Here is a 17362-nt window from a genome sequence, read left to right on the forward strand (position 1 = left end):
GTGTATGTGTGGCATAATGTGTAAAGGACATTATGGTGTGTGGCATAATGTTTAAGGGACATTACGGTGGGTGACCTATTTTTAATGGCCATTGCAGTTATCATTGGTTTGGCCCAACATAGTTCAGATTTTTCATGTGGCCCCCTATAGAAGTTAATTTAGATGGTGGATTGTGGAATTAGATTGTGATTGGTCACCCATCTCAGTAAATTAACCCCACAGAGTTATTTGTGTACCCCATAGGCAGCCTCTTGCGCAGGTGCAGTGTGAAACGTCACTAAATGAGGACATTTGTTCACCAAGAGAAGCAAAGTACTATGAAACATACAAATCGTCGGGAACAGAGCCTTTTGGGACCACACAGATCATGGTAGCAATGTAGAGATGAAAGAGGAATGCATCAATGAGTATGTTGTTAATGGACTAGGAAATAAACTGTGTCAAAAGACCAATGGAGTAAAGGATGTGCATAAAAAAGGTGACCTATGTTGTTAAAAGCAGCAGAGATATTGATTCATGAATCAGTGTGAGAGAAGGATTGGTAATCCTCCAGGTGAGGAAGCCTGGGAGAACATGAGATGGACATTGCTAACATTTCTACCAACACCAAAGAAACTTCCTTCAACTCTATTACTGCTGGTATTATATCACTACTGCTCTCAGCAGAATGTTTCCCTCTCTCGCCTGATTGCTGGAGAAATTGCTGCCATAGTGGCTCCATGATCCATATCTGTGGTCTTCGCTGATGATATCCCTCCAGGACCTCAACTATCTGTGTGTGTTACCACTCTTCTCCTGCTGTGGGCACATATATGTGTGTGTGTGTGTGTGTGTGTGTGTGTGTGTGTGTGTGTGTGTGTGTGTGTGTGTGTATACCACCCATATACCACCCATTACTAGCCAGATGTCAAACTGTGTCAGTGTGTACAGGTACTACACTAGCACTTGTGTACACTTGATTGCGAGGTTCTCCAGCAGAGTGAGAGATCAGTTATCCTCAGCTTCGGTGCCTCATTATGATTTTTATTTTGTTCTTTTCTGATATTGTAAGACTCCTGTGATACTTCCGGATGAGGAAGAGTACCATAAAAGCCAGGTAACTTCATTCACTCCAGTGCCACCTAGTCTTTCCCAGTGGTCCCAGTCCAGAGCGAAAACAAGGCACAGATGCTCTCCATAAGCAGTTCCGATGATCTCCCAGTCTTGATGATTGTAAGGGGTGTGGAATGTTTCACCGACAGTTGGGATCCCGACAGTCATTATCCCGACGTCGGGATCCCGACTGGCCGGTGTCAGACAGTGTGGCCAGCGCAACAAGCCCCTTGCGGGCACGGTGGCTCGCTACGCTTGCCACCTATTCTATTCTCCCTCTATGGGGGTCATGGACCCCCAAGAGGCAAAATAGCCGACGCCCGTCGGGAACCCGGCCGTCTGTGTTTTAACTGTCGGGATCCCGACGTCAGCTGAATGACTGTCGGGATCCCGACTGTCGGGACCCCGTCCAGCACCCGATTGTAAGGGTGTTCACTTCACCATGGGTTTGGCCAATTCACAATTAATGGAAGTATTGCAATTGTCTTGTCTTGTACCAATTACCAGAGTTACAGTGGAAAGAATTGGGGTTGTAACCAGTAGCACATCCATAGTAAGCTGAGATACCTGCATATAGACACTGTTAGGCGCCGTGGGAGCGCTTCTGGAAGGACAGAGCGGCATGTACGCTTAGCCGCCTGTCCTTCCGGCTCTGACGTCCGGTTGCCTAGCAACCAGGGACGCCGGAGGACGCAGCGTCGGAGCGTGACGCCCGTCCTCCCTCCTCACGTCTCTCAGCGCCTGAGACGCGGCAGCGCCGTTGCTTAGCAACGGCAGACGCTGCTAGGCAGAGAGGAAAAGCCGCGAAATTCAACAGGCCGCAGGTGTCGGAAAGGACTCGTTATGACAGGCGGGACTCAGGCCTCCATTCTCATTGGCTCCTAGCCTTCTTATCTAGGAAGCCAGCCCTGCAGTCCTCGCCGGTGATAGCTCCTGTTTGGACCTATCTGTCTGCTGCTCTCCGGTCCGTTTCCCTGCTGTTCCCAGCGGCTCCTTCGTGGTCTCCTCTTCCATTGGTTCCTCCTGTGTCGTGAGTTGCCCCTTTGGGGTAGTTTCATTCACACCTTCTTTATTGTCATTACTTTACTCATTACCTGTGTTCTCTGTCTGCCGCATTGGCAGGTCATTTATGTTGGGAAGGTCCATTGCTTCCCACTCATTCTCTCCCCTTGTCTCCCAGTTTTTCTGGGGTTTTCCAGTCCCTCCTGCTCTTTGTATACTTCGGTATTGTGTCTTACATTTTGTATGGTTCCCTGGGCGACGGTTGTCGCGGGTTGGGGCGACCAGGTCGCGGGCACTTAGTTGCGTTAGCCAGGGCCCGGCAAGTCGCCGTTTGTTAATTTCAGTTAGGCCCCTCAGTCAGCTTTCCTCTTGACCGTACCCTAGGGGGGTCCCCGGCTCCTTGTCCTCTCATAACACCTGGCTGCACCGGAGCTTGGGTGGGCTTAACCTACCCATTCAAACGTGGCGGCTACAGGCGAAGCCTAGTAACACCTGCAGGAGTCGGTCACCCAGCCTGGGGGGTACAACAGAGGTAGTATAGGGTTTGGCCGTGGCTGTCCTAAACAGCAGTCCCGGCGGTGGGGTCACACCCGAAACCTAACATTATCACCGGCCATACAAAAAAAAAAAAAAGAAAAGATTTTTTTTTTTTTTTCTTCCCTCTCTCCCTTCCCCTTTTTTATTCTCCCGTTTTTCTGGACAGATAGCATTTTGGGTGTGTATATCTTTGTTGTCTCTGGTGTGGATCTGTTATTAAGATGAATCCCACTCCTGAGGGTCAGGCTCAGGCATTTACAATTACAAGGTTTAACGCAGATGGTTCAAAATGTATCTCTTAGGATGAAAACCCAGGAGGAGGGTGTACGAGGAAATCCGCCGGTTCTGGTAGAACCCAAAATTAATCTTCCAGACCGGTTTTCGGGTAACCGGAAGGATTTCTTTAATTTTAGAGAAAGTTGTAAGCTTTATTTCAAGCTGCGACCCCGGTCATCCGGCTCTGAATTACAGCAAGTTGGTTTAATTATGTCTTTGCTTCAGGGGGATCCCCAGACTTGGGCTTTTGGGTTAAAATCCGATAATCCCGCCTTAGCGTCGGTGGATGCTTTCTTTAAATCATTAGGACTTCTATATGATGACCCTGATAGAGAGGCGTCTGCCGAGAGTCATCTGCGCTCTCTCAGGCAGGGCCGGAACCCTGCAGAAGCATATTGCACAGAATTCCGACGGTGGTCGAATGACTGTGGCTGGAATGACCCGGCATTACGTAGCCAATTCAGGCTAGGGCTTTCTGAAGCCATTAAAGATAGCCTTATCCAGTATCCCGTCCCGGGATCCCTTGATAAACTCATGGAGTTATCGATTAAAATTGATCGGCGTCTTAGGGAACGCAGGTCTGAGAGAGGACCTAGTTTGAGGCCTACTTCCCTCGGCTTTGTACCCTCAGAGGACGAAGAAGAACCAATGCAAATTGGTGCTTACCGCATCACCTCAGATGAGAGAGCTCGCCGGATGAATGCCGGTTTATGCATTTATTGCGGGAGCAAAGGGCATTTCCTCCGCGCTTGTCCCAACAAGTCGGGAAACGCCAAAACCAAGTGAATGCAGAGGGGATTCACTTTGGTTCTCTTCTTATTTCCCCTCACAATGCATTATTAGTCCCTACTGAGATTCAGGGTATAGAGGTGAAGATGTCAGCTACTGCATTTATTGATAGCGGGGCAGCTGGGAATTTTCTAGATATTCAGCTGGCTGAAAGACTGGCCATCCCCCTGCTCCCTCTGAAAAAACCTGTAATAATGCGAGGCCTGGACGGCAGCCCGTTGGTCAACGGAGTGGTCCGCCATCAGACCCCGCCAGTTTCCCTACGTGTGGGCATTTTTCATACAGAAAAGATTTCTTTCTTTCTTATCTCATGCGCCACTGTGCCGATCGTTCTGGGTCACCCCTGGCTCCGGGTTCATAACCCACAGATTGACTGGCAGGCAGGGGAAATAACTCGTTGGAGTAGTCATTGCTCCAGTCATTGCCTAGGGCAGCCTATACTCGGGGCAATGGTTTCCGTGGAGGGGATTCCAGCGGCCTACGCTGACTTCCAGGATGTCTTTTCTAAAGGCGAAGCTGAGGTCTTATCCCCTCATCGCACATACGATTGCGCCATTGAGCTAATTCCCAAGGCACAATTTCCCAAAGCCAGACTTTATTCCTTGTCTGGACCTGAGACGCAGTCCATGAATACCTATATTCAAGAAAATTTGGCTAAAGGCTTTATTCGGCCCTCAAAGTCTCCCTTAAGTGCAGGGTTCTTTTTTGTTTCCAAAAAGGATGGCTCCTTAAGACCCTGTATAGATTACAGGGCACTCAACAAGATAACGGTAAAAAACACGTATCCATTACCATTAATATCTGTGTTGTTTGACCAGCTTCGCACCGCTAAGATCTTTTCTAAGATCGACCTGCGCGGTGCCTACGAATATCTCGTAATGCCATTCGGCTTGTCCAACGCACCAGCGGTCTTCCAAGATTTCATCAATGACATCCTTAGAGATTTCTTGGGAGTCTTCGCTGTGGTCTATTTAGATGACATTTTGATCTACTCCAGCTCGTTGGAAGAACATCGCCATCAGGTCGGGTTAATTCTTCAAAGGCTTAGAGAACATCGTCTCTTTGCTAAGCCTGAGAAGTGCGAATTCGAAGTTACTAAGGTATCCTTTTTAGGATACGTGATTTCCTCGGAAGGCTTTTATATGGAACCCAAAAAACTGCAAGCAGTTTTAGATTGGGTCAAGCCCACGACCCTTAAAGCTGTCCAAAGATTTTTAGGGTTTGCAAATTACTATAGGCGGTTTATCCGCTCTTTTTCTGATGTGGTAGCTCCCATCGTGGCGCTCACAAAAAAGGAAGCAGATCCATCCCAGTGGCCTCCCCAGGCAGAAGAGGCATTCCGGGCCTTAAAACAAGCTTTTGTGTCCGCTCCCATTTTAAGACATCCCGATCCCCAACTACCGTTTGTCGTTGAAGTCGACGCTTCTGAGGTAGGGGCAGGGGCAGTCCTGTCTCAACAGGATCCTGAGTCCTTATTTTTTTTTCCTTGCGCCTACATGTCTCGAAAATTCTCTACTGCAGAGATGAACTATGACGTCGGGAACCGGGAATTGTTGGCCATAAAATGGGCATTCGAAGAATGGAGGCATTGGTTGGAAGGGGCCAACCATCAGATTCTGGTTATCACAGACCACAAAAATTTACAATACCTGGAATCAGCAAAGCGTCTGAATGCCCGACAAGCCCGGTGGGCATTATTCTTTACACGTTTTAACTTTATTATCTCTTACCGTCCCGGGTCTAAAAATGTAAGAGCAGACGCATTGTCTCAGAGTTTCTTACCCAAACAAGGGTTGCGGGAATCTCCTCGGCCCATTCTTCCGGCATCAATTATCCATTTTGGCATTACTCAGACCCTCAAGGATCTACTTCTGCAGGTCCAGGGTCAGGCACCTAGACAGATGCCTCTCGGCCATTTATTTGTGCCGCAGTCCTTGAGAAAACGGGTCTTAGAGGAGTTCCATGACAGCCAGATTGCAGGGCATTTCGGCATCAAGAAGACACTTGATCTTCTCTCCCGATGCGTCTGGTGGCCGAGCATGGTTCCAGATACCAAGGAGTACATCCAGTCTTGTCCCGATTGTGCTAGACACAAGATTCCCAGAGTGTCGCCCACAGGACAACTTATCCCCTTGGCAATTCCCTCCAGACCATGGTCACATATTGCCATGGATTTTGTGGTCGACCTACCCCTATCATCAGGTTTTCGAGTAGTATGGGTGATTATTGACAGGTTCAGTAAGATGGCCCACTTTGTTCCTTTGCCCCAGTTGCCATCAGCCAATAAGTTGGCCAAATTGTTTTTAGCTCATGTTTTCAAACTTCATGGTCTTCCAACCGATATAGTTTCTGATCGAGGTCCGCAGTTTATTGCCCGGTTTTGGAAACTTTTTTGCAATGCATTAAAGATCAAGTTGAGTTTAACTTCCGCTTATCATCCCCAATCCAATGGGCAGACGGAACGCCTTAATCAATCCTTGAAGCAATATCTGCGCCTTTTTGTGTCCAAAGCTCAGAATGACTGGTCGGAGTTCCTCCCCGTTGCCGAGTTCGCATATAACAACTCCTATCACTCGGCTACCCGGACTTCACCTTTTGTAGCCAATTATGGCTTTCACCCTAAAGCCACTGCTCTGGCTCCAGAGGGATCAGTAGTTCGCTCTTCCACTACTGCCCGTTTAAAGGTCATTTGGAAGGAGGTACACGACGCTCTTAAGAGGGCTGCTCTTCAGGAAAAAGTTTTTTCTGACCGGTCAAGACGACCATGCAACTTTAAAGTAGGCGATAAAGTCTGGTTGTCTACTCGGAACATCAGATTGCGACAAGGAACTTCTAAATTTGGTCCAAAATTTATTGGTCCATTTGCCATTGTTAAGAGAGTTAATCCTGTAGCCTTTCGGTTACAAATTCCTAGGGCTTTAAAGATAGCCAATACTTTTCATGCCTCTCTGCTCAAGCCCGTTTTCACGTCTAGGAAATTTCCTCGAAAGGCAGACCTGGGTAAACCACCTGTTAATGTCCATGGACAGTCAGAATTTCTTGTAGAAAAAATCTTGGATTGCAAGGTCTCTCGAGGTTCTTTATGTTTCCTTGTCCATTGGAAAGGATACGGCCCGGAAGAGAGGTCATGGGTTCCCGATAGGGATCTGCACGCCCCACGCCTCAAAGCAAGTTTCTTTCGGGATTTCCCTCAGAAAACAAGGCTTCGGGGTTCTTTAACCCCTCCTCAAGGGGGGGGTACTGTTAGGCGCCGTGGGAGCGCTTCTGGAAGGACAGAGCGGCATGTACGCTTAGCCGCCTGTCCTTCCGGCTCTGACGTCCGGTTGCCTAGCAACCAGGGACGCCGGAGGACGCAGCGTCGGAGCGTGACGCCCGTCCTCCCTCCTCACGTCTCTCAGCGCCTGAGACGCGGCAGCGCCGTTGCTTAGCAACGGCAGACGCTGCTAGGCAGAGAGGAAAAGCCGCGAAATTCAACAGGCCGCAGGTGTCGGAAAGGACTCGTTATGACAGGCGGGACTCAGGCCTCCATTCTCATTGGCTCCTAGCCTTCTTATCTAGGAAGCCAGCCCTGCAGTCCTCGCCGGTGATAGCTCCTGTTTGGACCTATCTGTCTGCTGCTCTCCGGTCCGTTTCCCTGCTGTTCCCAGCGGCTCCTTCGTGGTCTCCTCTTCCATTGGTTCCTCCTGTGTCGTGAGTTGCCCCTTTGGGGTAGTTTCATTCACACCTTCTTTATTGTCATTACTTTACTCATTACCTGTGTTCTCTGTCTGCCGCATTGGCAGGTCATTTATGTTGGGAAGGTCCATTGCTTCCCACTCATTCTCTCCCCTTGTCTCCCAGTTTTTCTGGGGTTTTCCAGTCCCTCCTGCTCTTTGTATACTTTGGTATTGTGTCTTACATTTTGTATGGTTCCCTGGGCGACGGTTGTCGCGGGTTGGGGCGACCAGGTCGCGGGCGCTTAGTTGCGTTAGCCAGGGCCCGGCAAGTCGCCGTTTGTTAATTTCAGTTAGGCCCCTCAGTCAGCTTTCCTCTTGACCGTACCCTAGGGGGGTCCCCGGCTCCTTGTCCTCTCATAACACCTGGCTGCACCGGAGCTTGGGTGGGCTTAACCTACCCATTCAAACGTGGCGGCTACAGGCGAAGCCTAGTAACACCTGCAGGAGTCGGTCACCCAGCCTGGGGGGTACAACAGAGGTAGTATAGGGTTTGGCCGTGGCTGTCCTAAACAGCAGTCCCGGCGGTGGGGTCACACCCGAAACCTAACAGACACATTCTGATTTCATATAGTCTTTCCAAATCAGCATCTCCTGCTACATTTTTAGAGGATCCCAATGGCATATCAGCTTACTTCACATGCAGGTAGGCCAACTTTGATCCCTCTTGTATTGCCAATCTCTGCCGTTTATCCAGGGTCTCTGGAGATGGAGATATGGATCCTCTGCCTAATACAGACATTACTTGTATAGGTCTTGGCTACACAATGGCACTGATGGTGTTCTTGTCTCTGGCTGGTTATTTTATCATTCGGGTGATTGGTTTGGATGGGGATCCCTTTCTCCTCATCACTAGTGGGGGGTGCCCACTGGAAAATAGAACAGGGCATCAGTGTTCTTGCTATGCTGCCCGGGCTCAAAATGGATGTCCAGCAATGCTCCAAGGCCCGGAACTTGTGAGTGTTAAGGTGAACCCATGCATTGTAATTGGTGATGACTCCATCGGGTATTCTGGAATTGGTGACATTGCGCAGACTATAGCCAGCAATGTTCGTGTGAACTAGTTGTAATGGTCAGGATTTTGGCTGGTGTAGAAATCAACATGTTCTAACCTGCTTGCATTTGTGCCAGCTCCCATGCCCTGTAATATATCAGTGAAATAATTAAATGTTTGAGCAAGGCAGGTACCCATTCCATTGTTCAACTTGTAACCTCTGCGGACAAACATTGTAGCCTGTTATGGAGTGGACCATCCAATGCAGTCTACTGTAAACTAGGGACAACCGGACATTTGTGAAACCCTGAGGTTATTCAAGAATCACATTGCCGGGGGTAGTGAAATTGCATCTAAAGACACTGGCATCAATATACTTAGAAAAGGGGGCCAATAACCCCCTCTCAGCCCATGTTTTCTGGAACATTCAGTTTCTGTGCCCCACTAACCCCCCCCTTCCCCCCGCCCTCAAATACCAGTACAATGACCATCAATCTTTTAGGCTCTGCGAGAGGCGTTGTAGAGACAGATCTGCAGATTCTCACATCAATAAATATAAGCCAATGAGTCAGATGAGATGCATAAAGCTTGTTTTGATTGGCTTGCCATCCTGGTCTCTGATTGGACAATAGTGAATCACTGAATCTTACTAGACTGGGCTTCAATAATACTGACTCCAAATGAAATGTCTTGTCAGACCTCTTCATTGGTGATCCTGGTTTAGGGCCAGATGCACTAAGCTTCAAAAGTGATAAAATGGAGAGTGATAAACAACCAACCAATCAGCTCCTGTCTGACATTTTTCAAACACAGTCTGTGACATGGCAGGCAGGAGCTGATTGGCTGGCTGCTGATCACTCTCCATTTTATCACTTTTGAAGCTTAGTGCATCTGGCTGGTGGTAACCTTTTTCACAAGACTGTAGAGATGCAGTAAACGCATGTAGTGAAAGCAGAGCTTACACCTGAATATATATAGCACTTATATTTGGGCACATACTGCATTGTACTTTTCTAACCATGTCAAATGGATTGCAGTTTCTTTCACAGAAGAACTGTGGGCCCTTCAGACATAGGGTTACCAAGAGTGCCAGAAATATTTTGCCTACTTACCATATAAATGCTGAATAATTATTTGGGATTCCGGCTCCCGCACCGGCTCTCCGGCACCACCAAGGACACTTTCAGATGAATAATTTAATTTAATTCAAAACAAAAATTGATTTAGAATTTATAATACAAAGTTGCGATCGCAGCCGTAATAATCTACGAATAACGCTAAAAATATTACAGCCAATGAACCAACTGACTAGAGAATTACTCAGCAATCATGTTAATATGAGAACTTTATGCTCACTCCAGCAGATGGTTCTCTTCCTTTATATCCATTAATTTGCTATTGTCAGTTGCACTTTTTAAACAGCTGCTGGGAACAAATACTAATTACAGTGACAGGATGCCACGCTATCCTCTGCAGAGTATTTTTAAGCATCAGGGACAGAAGGCAAAGATGTTTTTTTGAAGATGTTGCATTCAGTGCAGTTTAAGTTAAAGGGACAATATGATGGATTTGTGAATACAATGCTTAGCGCAGAAAAGCACTGCTGACATAGGCAATGGAGTATTTACTTCCATGTCTCCTGTCATGGGTCTGTCTTTGGAAGTCTCTTTTGATATTCTTGCTTTTTGGATTACATTAATACATACAGTGTCCATGTCCACGGTGTTGAAATTCAGGACAAAAAGTGAAAAACCCCATGTCGACCTTTTGACTGTCAATCTTCCCCTTGTTGACCTAATGCTTGTCGACCTAATGACCCTGTCGACGTAACCCATGTCGACCTTCATGCATGTCGACCTAGTGGTGTCCACCTAGTTGCTGTCTTTCCAATGATCCATACCCCTCCCTTACTCTACTCTTTCTTCTTTCCCCCAGTTCTTTGACACAGACACAGGCTTGACTGAATTTTGTCAATGGACAGTAATCATCAGACATGGACGGCCAATGGGGAGGGCTCGCAGTGGCTGGATCCAGGGAACGGGCGCTGTACAGTACAGCTTTCAATGTGTTCATAACAGCTTAAAGTATTTAAGGCAGTTTTGCTTTTGTTATGTCTGAAGAAATGTATTTGTAACGCAGGGCAAAGGTGCAATAGCTACATTCATTTAAAATGCATAAAACAACATGTCACTTAGCATTGTATTGCCGTTATTTCATGCTAGGCGGCCCCTGAATCCAAGCATTTTTTTTTAAAAAGACAAAGATATAAAACAAAGTGACACATTTCATAGAGTATCTTTTTCTAGATGCTTTCTGCTGCAGGAGATTACAATGAGAACGGTGTTTACAAAGCTCAACTAGAACAAATATAATGGTACTTGTTTCCTAGCACGGCGCCCACGATAGTCAGTCGTATGGCATTGTATTCAATTTAAAATTGTATACCATTGTATATGGTATACAATGGCATACAATGCAATGCGATGCGATTTGAAATTGTATAAGCACCCTAATGGGTTTTTTCAATGTTAAATGGTCCCCTTATACGATTTTTTATTGTATAAGCACCTTAATAGGTGCTTACAATGTTAAATGCACCCCCATGCCACCGCCACTATCAAAGCCAACCAGAAGCGTGGCGAGCGTGCCCGCGAGGGGTGGCGGTACGCGTCCTCCGACCTTTTCATACCCCCACTATCCACGTCAGCGTGGAGTTGGTTTTATATAGTGTGGCGAGCGCAGCGAGCCAACGAGCCCGAAGCCTGGTGAGCGCAGCGAGCCCCGCAAGGGGCCCCGCATTACTTCACATGTATTCCGCGTCCCCTCGTGGGGCTCGCTGCGCTCGCCACGATTCGGGCTCGGTGGTTCGCTGCTTTCGCCACACTATATATTATCAACTCCACGCCGACGTGGATAGTGGGGGTATGAAAAGGTCAGAGGACGCGTACTGCCGCCCCTCGCAGGCTCGCTGCGCTCGCCATGCTTCGGGTTGGCATTAATAGTACAGGTGGCGTGGGGGTGCTTTTAACATTGTAAGCACCCATTCCGGTGCTTATACAATTATTTATCTTATAGGGGCACATTTAACATTGAAAACGCCCATTAGGGTGCTTATACCATTTAAAATCATATACCATTGTATATGCCATACAATGGAATACAATTCGATGGTATACAATTTAAAATTGTATAACATCGGCTAACATCACATCGCATACCATCGTATGCCTTATGGTATGCGATGCGATGGGCGCCGTGCTAGGAAACAAGTACCAATATAATTTATACCCCTTTCACACCGCAGCTATAACACAGTATATTGCTGATTTATAAGCGCTGCGTGTCAACTTGGTTCTAGGTGCAGTATGAAAACTCCATAGCCAAAATACCGGGTCAAAAAACCAAGTAATTCACCCGTGTTTAAAGAAAGATCCTACATGGTTCAAAGGCAATTCATTTTGCAGTGCAGCCTCAGACTCAGTATATTGAACACATGACTGTGCCACAGATAGGCTGTCTCCCTGCCTGATGACGCAATCCTGAATCAGGAAACAAGAGAAATAGCGTTGGAAGTAGTGGAGAAGCATTGCTGGCATATTTCTACACTACAGAGCATACATTTATGGCAACATGGACTCATAGGTGCCGATTTATGTTTTTATATAAAATATAGAGGAGTGGCTTCATGGGGAAGGGGTGTGGCCACAAAATAATACCAATTTATATTACGGAGCACAGTTGTCTCCAATATTCAAATTACGGCAACAGAGTTCCACATCCATAAATGCCCCCACTGTGCAGGTACTCCACGGACAGAATACACTCTTCCCGGCATACTGTTTCCCAGGTGGCGGGTCCGGCAATGTGGGTGCTGCAGCTGCAAATTAGCAAGTTAATATGCAGTCCCAACAGCGGGACTCGGGCCCGTCGGTGTTCGGGCCCTTGAGCACCCACAGAATCGGCACCTATGCATGGACTGATGAGGAGGGGAGGGAAATTCTTAGAATAAGAGGGGAGGCAGACATTGCCAGGCTAATCACTGGCACTGTAAAGGATTCTCTAATATATATATAAAAAACATTTGTAATAGGTACCGAACATAAGCCTCAACAACCTTATTTTTAGCTATAATACAAATATGTGAGCAATAAAAGTCCATTGCAACTGACATTACACTGTTTTCTATGGGTGAACTTGGTTCAGTGTGAAAGGCACCAACCTGGTAATAACCCAGTAATAAACCGGAGCCTACACGTCCACCTCACTCATGATCAGCCCTGGTGTGCCCAAGGGATATGTCCTCCCCCCCCCCCCCCCCCCTGCTCTTCTCCCTCAAGACAGTTGAAATGGTGGTAGACTTTAGAAGAAAACCGAACACCGTGGACCCACTAGTCATCTCCAACAGCGCGGTACCGCAGGTCGAGACCTTCAAATTCCTAGGGAAAAGAATATACCGCAACCTTAAATGGGGCCCCAACATAAACACCACCATCAAGAAGGCCCAGCAACGGCTATTCTTCCTGAGACAACTCAGGAAATTAGACATCCCACAAAAGCTGATGTGTATCTTCTACACGGCAATCATGGAATCCATCCTATTCTCCTCAATCACAATCTGGTACGGAGTCCGACAAACGCAGTCTGCAAAGGGTGGTGAGGACAGCAGAGAAGATCATTGGGGCTGACCTCCCCCTGTACAGGAATGGCACTCAGCCAGGGCAAAGAAGTGAGCGGTGAAGACAAGCTTCGCCCTGGGCCCTGGGCACAACCTATTTGACATTCTCCCATCGGGTAGACCCTTCAGGTCGATCCCTGCCAAGTCATCCAGATCCGCAAGAAGCTTCTTTCTGATAGCTTTCCGCCAATTAAACAATGTACAACAAACTAATGCTAATCGATTCATCTAACTATGCTTGTCTAACTATGCTTATCATTGAAACCTAAAACATCCAATGTATGTATGCAAAAAAGTTGAAATGTCTCTGTATATCACGCCTCCCCTCGTGGTCCCTTGCTTGTAGCTGCTCTGAAACCCATAAAAAAAATTCCTAGTATGTGCGAGAATACATCTGATTCTGATTCTAAAAATGGGATTCCCAAATTTACTCCAATATCTGCTATACTGTATGCGATGGGTAATTGTGTTACCTATGATCATGTTACCTATGATCGCTTGTATTTGAATATTCATTGACATATTGGAAGTTATCATTCTTACTTTTCCAATAATGATCACATAAACAGCCAACATTATAATACAACAAACCAACCACTTAGTAAATGTGAGCTCTTCTATGTCATGTGTTTCCCCATACAAGTGTTGCACAATGGTACAAGTAAAAAACATAGAACAGCTCTACTGCATTTTAAGCCCCATAGTCATGCCCTAACTCACAAAATGCCACAAAGTGCACCCAGTTCATATTATGCTACATTGTAGTGCCCCCAGTGCACATTATGCCACATTGTATTGCCCCAGATCCAGTGGCGTAACTAAGTTTTGGGCGCCCCCCTGCCATTAGGGGGGGCGCCCCCCCCCCCCGCCGCCCCCGCCCCGCCAAGCACCCCCAATCCCCCGCCGCCCCGCCGCCCATGCAAACCCCCCCCCCCCCCAATCCCCTGCAGCCTTACCTATCGCGCTGGTCCCGGCGGCTCCGTTCTTCTGCTGAGGACCACCACAAAATGGCCGCCCCCATACAGCAGACAGTTTCAGAGAACTGTGTGCTATATGGGGGCGGCCATTTTGTGGTGGTCCTCAGCAGAAGAACGGAGCCGCCGGGACCAGCGAGATAGGTAAGTCTGCGGCAGATTGGGGGGGGGTGTAACTATAGCACCGCAGCCCCCGGCGCCCCCACATGCACAGCGCCCCCCCACGGTGGCGGGGGCTGCGGAGCTATAGTTACGCCGCTGCCCAGATCATATTACGCCACATTGTTTTCCCCCCAGATCATATTATGCTGCATTGTATTGCCCTAGTTCAGTTGTCTCCAACCTTTTTTGGGGCCTGAGCTACTCGCAGTAAAATAAGCCACCAAAGAGCTACTAAAATTTTAAAAATAATAATAAATAATGCCCTTTACACATGATGCCACACACTGTAATGCGCCTGACACATGATGCCATATACCACAATGATCCAGACACAATATGCCACACACTGCAATGTCCAATATGCCGCATACATTCCTTTCCAACACTGGAGGCAGAGGCCTTCGGCAAGAGCATGAATTTAGGTGGCAAGACATACTTTGTGAAACTCCTACGAGGCTACATCCCCCATTTTTTTTTTTGCGCTATGGGGGCATTGCCAGTGCTCTGAGAGATGCTGGCCATGCCCCCAGCCTCTCTGAATAGATGCTGTGCCATATATATGCCACCAATACCTGCACTAATGCCATAAACACAATGCCCCCCAGCAGTGCCAGATAAACAAGGGCTGCCTGATTGTGGTGCCATTGTAAATAAATACTCTGGCAGTACTGTGTGCACGTGCCATAGGCGCATGCCAAAAAATAGAATAGGTGTAGCCACATGCTGTGCAGCCAATTAAAGTAGGGGTGTCATACACATATGCCCCCAATAGTGCAGTGCCAGATATACATATATGCCCCCAATAGTGCAGGTATGCCCTCAATAGTGCCTGATACACATATGCCCCCAATATAGTGCCAGGGATGCCCCTAATAGTGCTAGATACACATATGCCCCCAATATAGTGCCAGGGATGCCCCTAATAGTGCTAGATACACATATGCCTCCAATATAGTGCCAAGTATGCACCCAGAAATGCAGGTATGCCCCAATAGTGCCAGATACACAAATGCCCCCAATAGTGCCAGGTATGCCCCCAATAGTGCCAGGTGTTCTCCCAATAGTGGAAGATACACATATGCCCCCAATACAGTGCCAGGTATGCCCCCAATAGGGCCGGGTATGCCCCCAATAGTGGCAGATATACATATGCCCCCAAAAGTGCCAGTTATGCCCCCAATAGTATTAGATTTTGTTGGTATATGCATGTGTTATACGTTATTGTGTATGCTGCTACTAATGATTCTGTGTCCATTGTGCACATACACTAATCCATGAATCATAAAGACCTTACTCACCCCTGCAGTGCACAGTATTTCCCATTACTGGTACAGTAACTACAAACCCATAAAACTCCTGCAGTGGGTACATATACCTATTTTATCTGTGCATTATTCCCTCCTCTCTTGTCTATTTCTACCTACTACCATCTCTCACCTGGACTCGTTCACTCTCTCATTCACCTGGGTGACACCGGGTGAAAAGCAGAAGTGACAACTGGCTCCTAGTTACATTGGAGGCTCTCTCATCTGACGATATATACTGCCATACATCGCTGTGCCGCCTGATCCCATCCGAACTCAGCAGCTAAGCAGTGACTGGCTGGATCAGTACCTCTTGGGAGACCACCAGGGAATATCCAGTGCTGTATCAAACATCCAGACAGCAGAAGTAGCGAATGCACACGAAGAGCATTCCCCCCTTTCCTCTCATCTACAAACTCTGCTTCACCAACAGTAACCTAAACCTGTAACCCTTACAACTATATATGGGTTAAATTATTGTATGATATCAATTGAGGGTCCGTAGCAAGACTCAAACAAAACAATCAATGCACCTTGGTTGTTCATTCTATTATTATCTTGTATTATCCTGTCTTGCTCATAAATTGCTTATTGCCTGGTAAATTCCCTGTAAATCATTTTCGCCTACTTGACATACTTTGTATTACGACCCTTTTTTCTGCATTGTGTATTAACTATTATAATCGATTACCATAGTTTAACTCACATGCTATTTTGCATATTAAATTGTCCTTTGTATCAAAATTGACGTGTGCATGTATGTATTTTAAGTGTTAATAAATAAAGGTTAGATTTTACGTCACCCATTTGTTCACAATCTTTTCACCTACTTACTATTTAAAGTGTGCCCCAAAAACCCGTTTTGTTCTCCCTGCGTCTTTCTGTAGACACTTATTCTAATTCATGCCCCCAATAGTGCCAGGTATGCCCCCACAGTCCCAGCAACACAAATGCCCCAAGTGCCAGAAACAAATTTTGCCCCAATGAATTTCCGAGCAGCAGTACAACTCACCATTGTTGTTCCTGCTGCTGCCGGGGAGAGGAGGTAGTGTAGGCCCTGGGAGCTGACCTGCAGTCCAGTGAAGCAGCGGCAATGACGGAGTTCAGCACCAGCATGTGTCCTACTAGTAGAAGGCGTGCCACGGCCAGTGATCTCACGGTTAGGTCTAAATTGAAGCGGGCTAAAGGACCTCCTGACATCACAGAGGAGGAGAGGGGGTGGAGAGAGGAGGAGCAAGGTCGGAAAAAGGGTCCCAAATGGACCCTCGCGTGCTCGCTTCACTCGCCACGCTTCGGGCACGCAAAGCAACCAGTGGTGGCGTGGATAGTGAAGGAGCAAGCCCCCCTCCTATATGAAGTGGCCGAAAGGGATAGACTACTCAGCACAACCTAGTGGATAGAACATAGACTGAATAGAATAGGTAATAGTATTGTGGCAAGTAGCCATTAGATTATACCTTGAGGTAATCAATACTGTGTTACACATTCATTCTATGGGATCAGTATGAAATCCCGGTGGTCGGAATTCTGGCGGTCGAAATACCGATGCCGGTATCCCGACAAGCCGACAAGGGGGGGCCGTGGATCCCCCCCCTTTCCCTTGCGGGCTCACTGTGCTCGCCACGCAGCGGGCCCAGTGCCTCGCCACGCTCGGCACACTAGTTTATTCTCCCTCTATGAGTGTCATGTCACTTCCTTCGATGGCATCGAATCCTTCAGATTTCTGGCACTCTGATACTTATTTCAGTGTTGTCTGCTGCTGGTGCAGACATGTTTATTAACCCAGTACTTGTCCTACATTGTCTTGAATCCTGTAAGGGAGAGTAGTACTGAGCCATGAAAAG

The 17362-nt window shown here is 47.4% G+C and overlaps 1 pseudogene; it reads left to right on the forward strand.

Moving 5' to 3' along the window:
• The first annotated feature begins 15751 nt into the window (after positions 1-15751).
• LOC146039976 (5S ribosomal RNA) lies at positions 15752-15868 on the forward strand (annotated as a pseudogene).
• The last annotated feature ends 1494 nt before the right edge of the window (positions 15869-17362 follow it).

This window comes from Crinia signifera, chromosome 1, assembly GCF_055691185.1.
Source record: "Crinia signifera chromosome 1, ASM5569118v1, whole genome shotgun sequence".
NCBI lineage: Eukaryota > Metazoa > Chordata > Amphibia > Anura > Myobatrachidae > Crinia > Crinia signifera.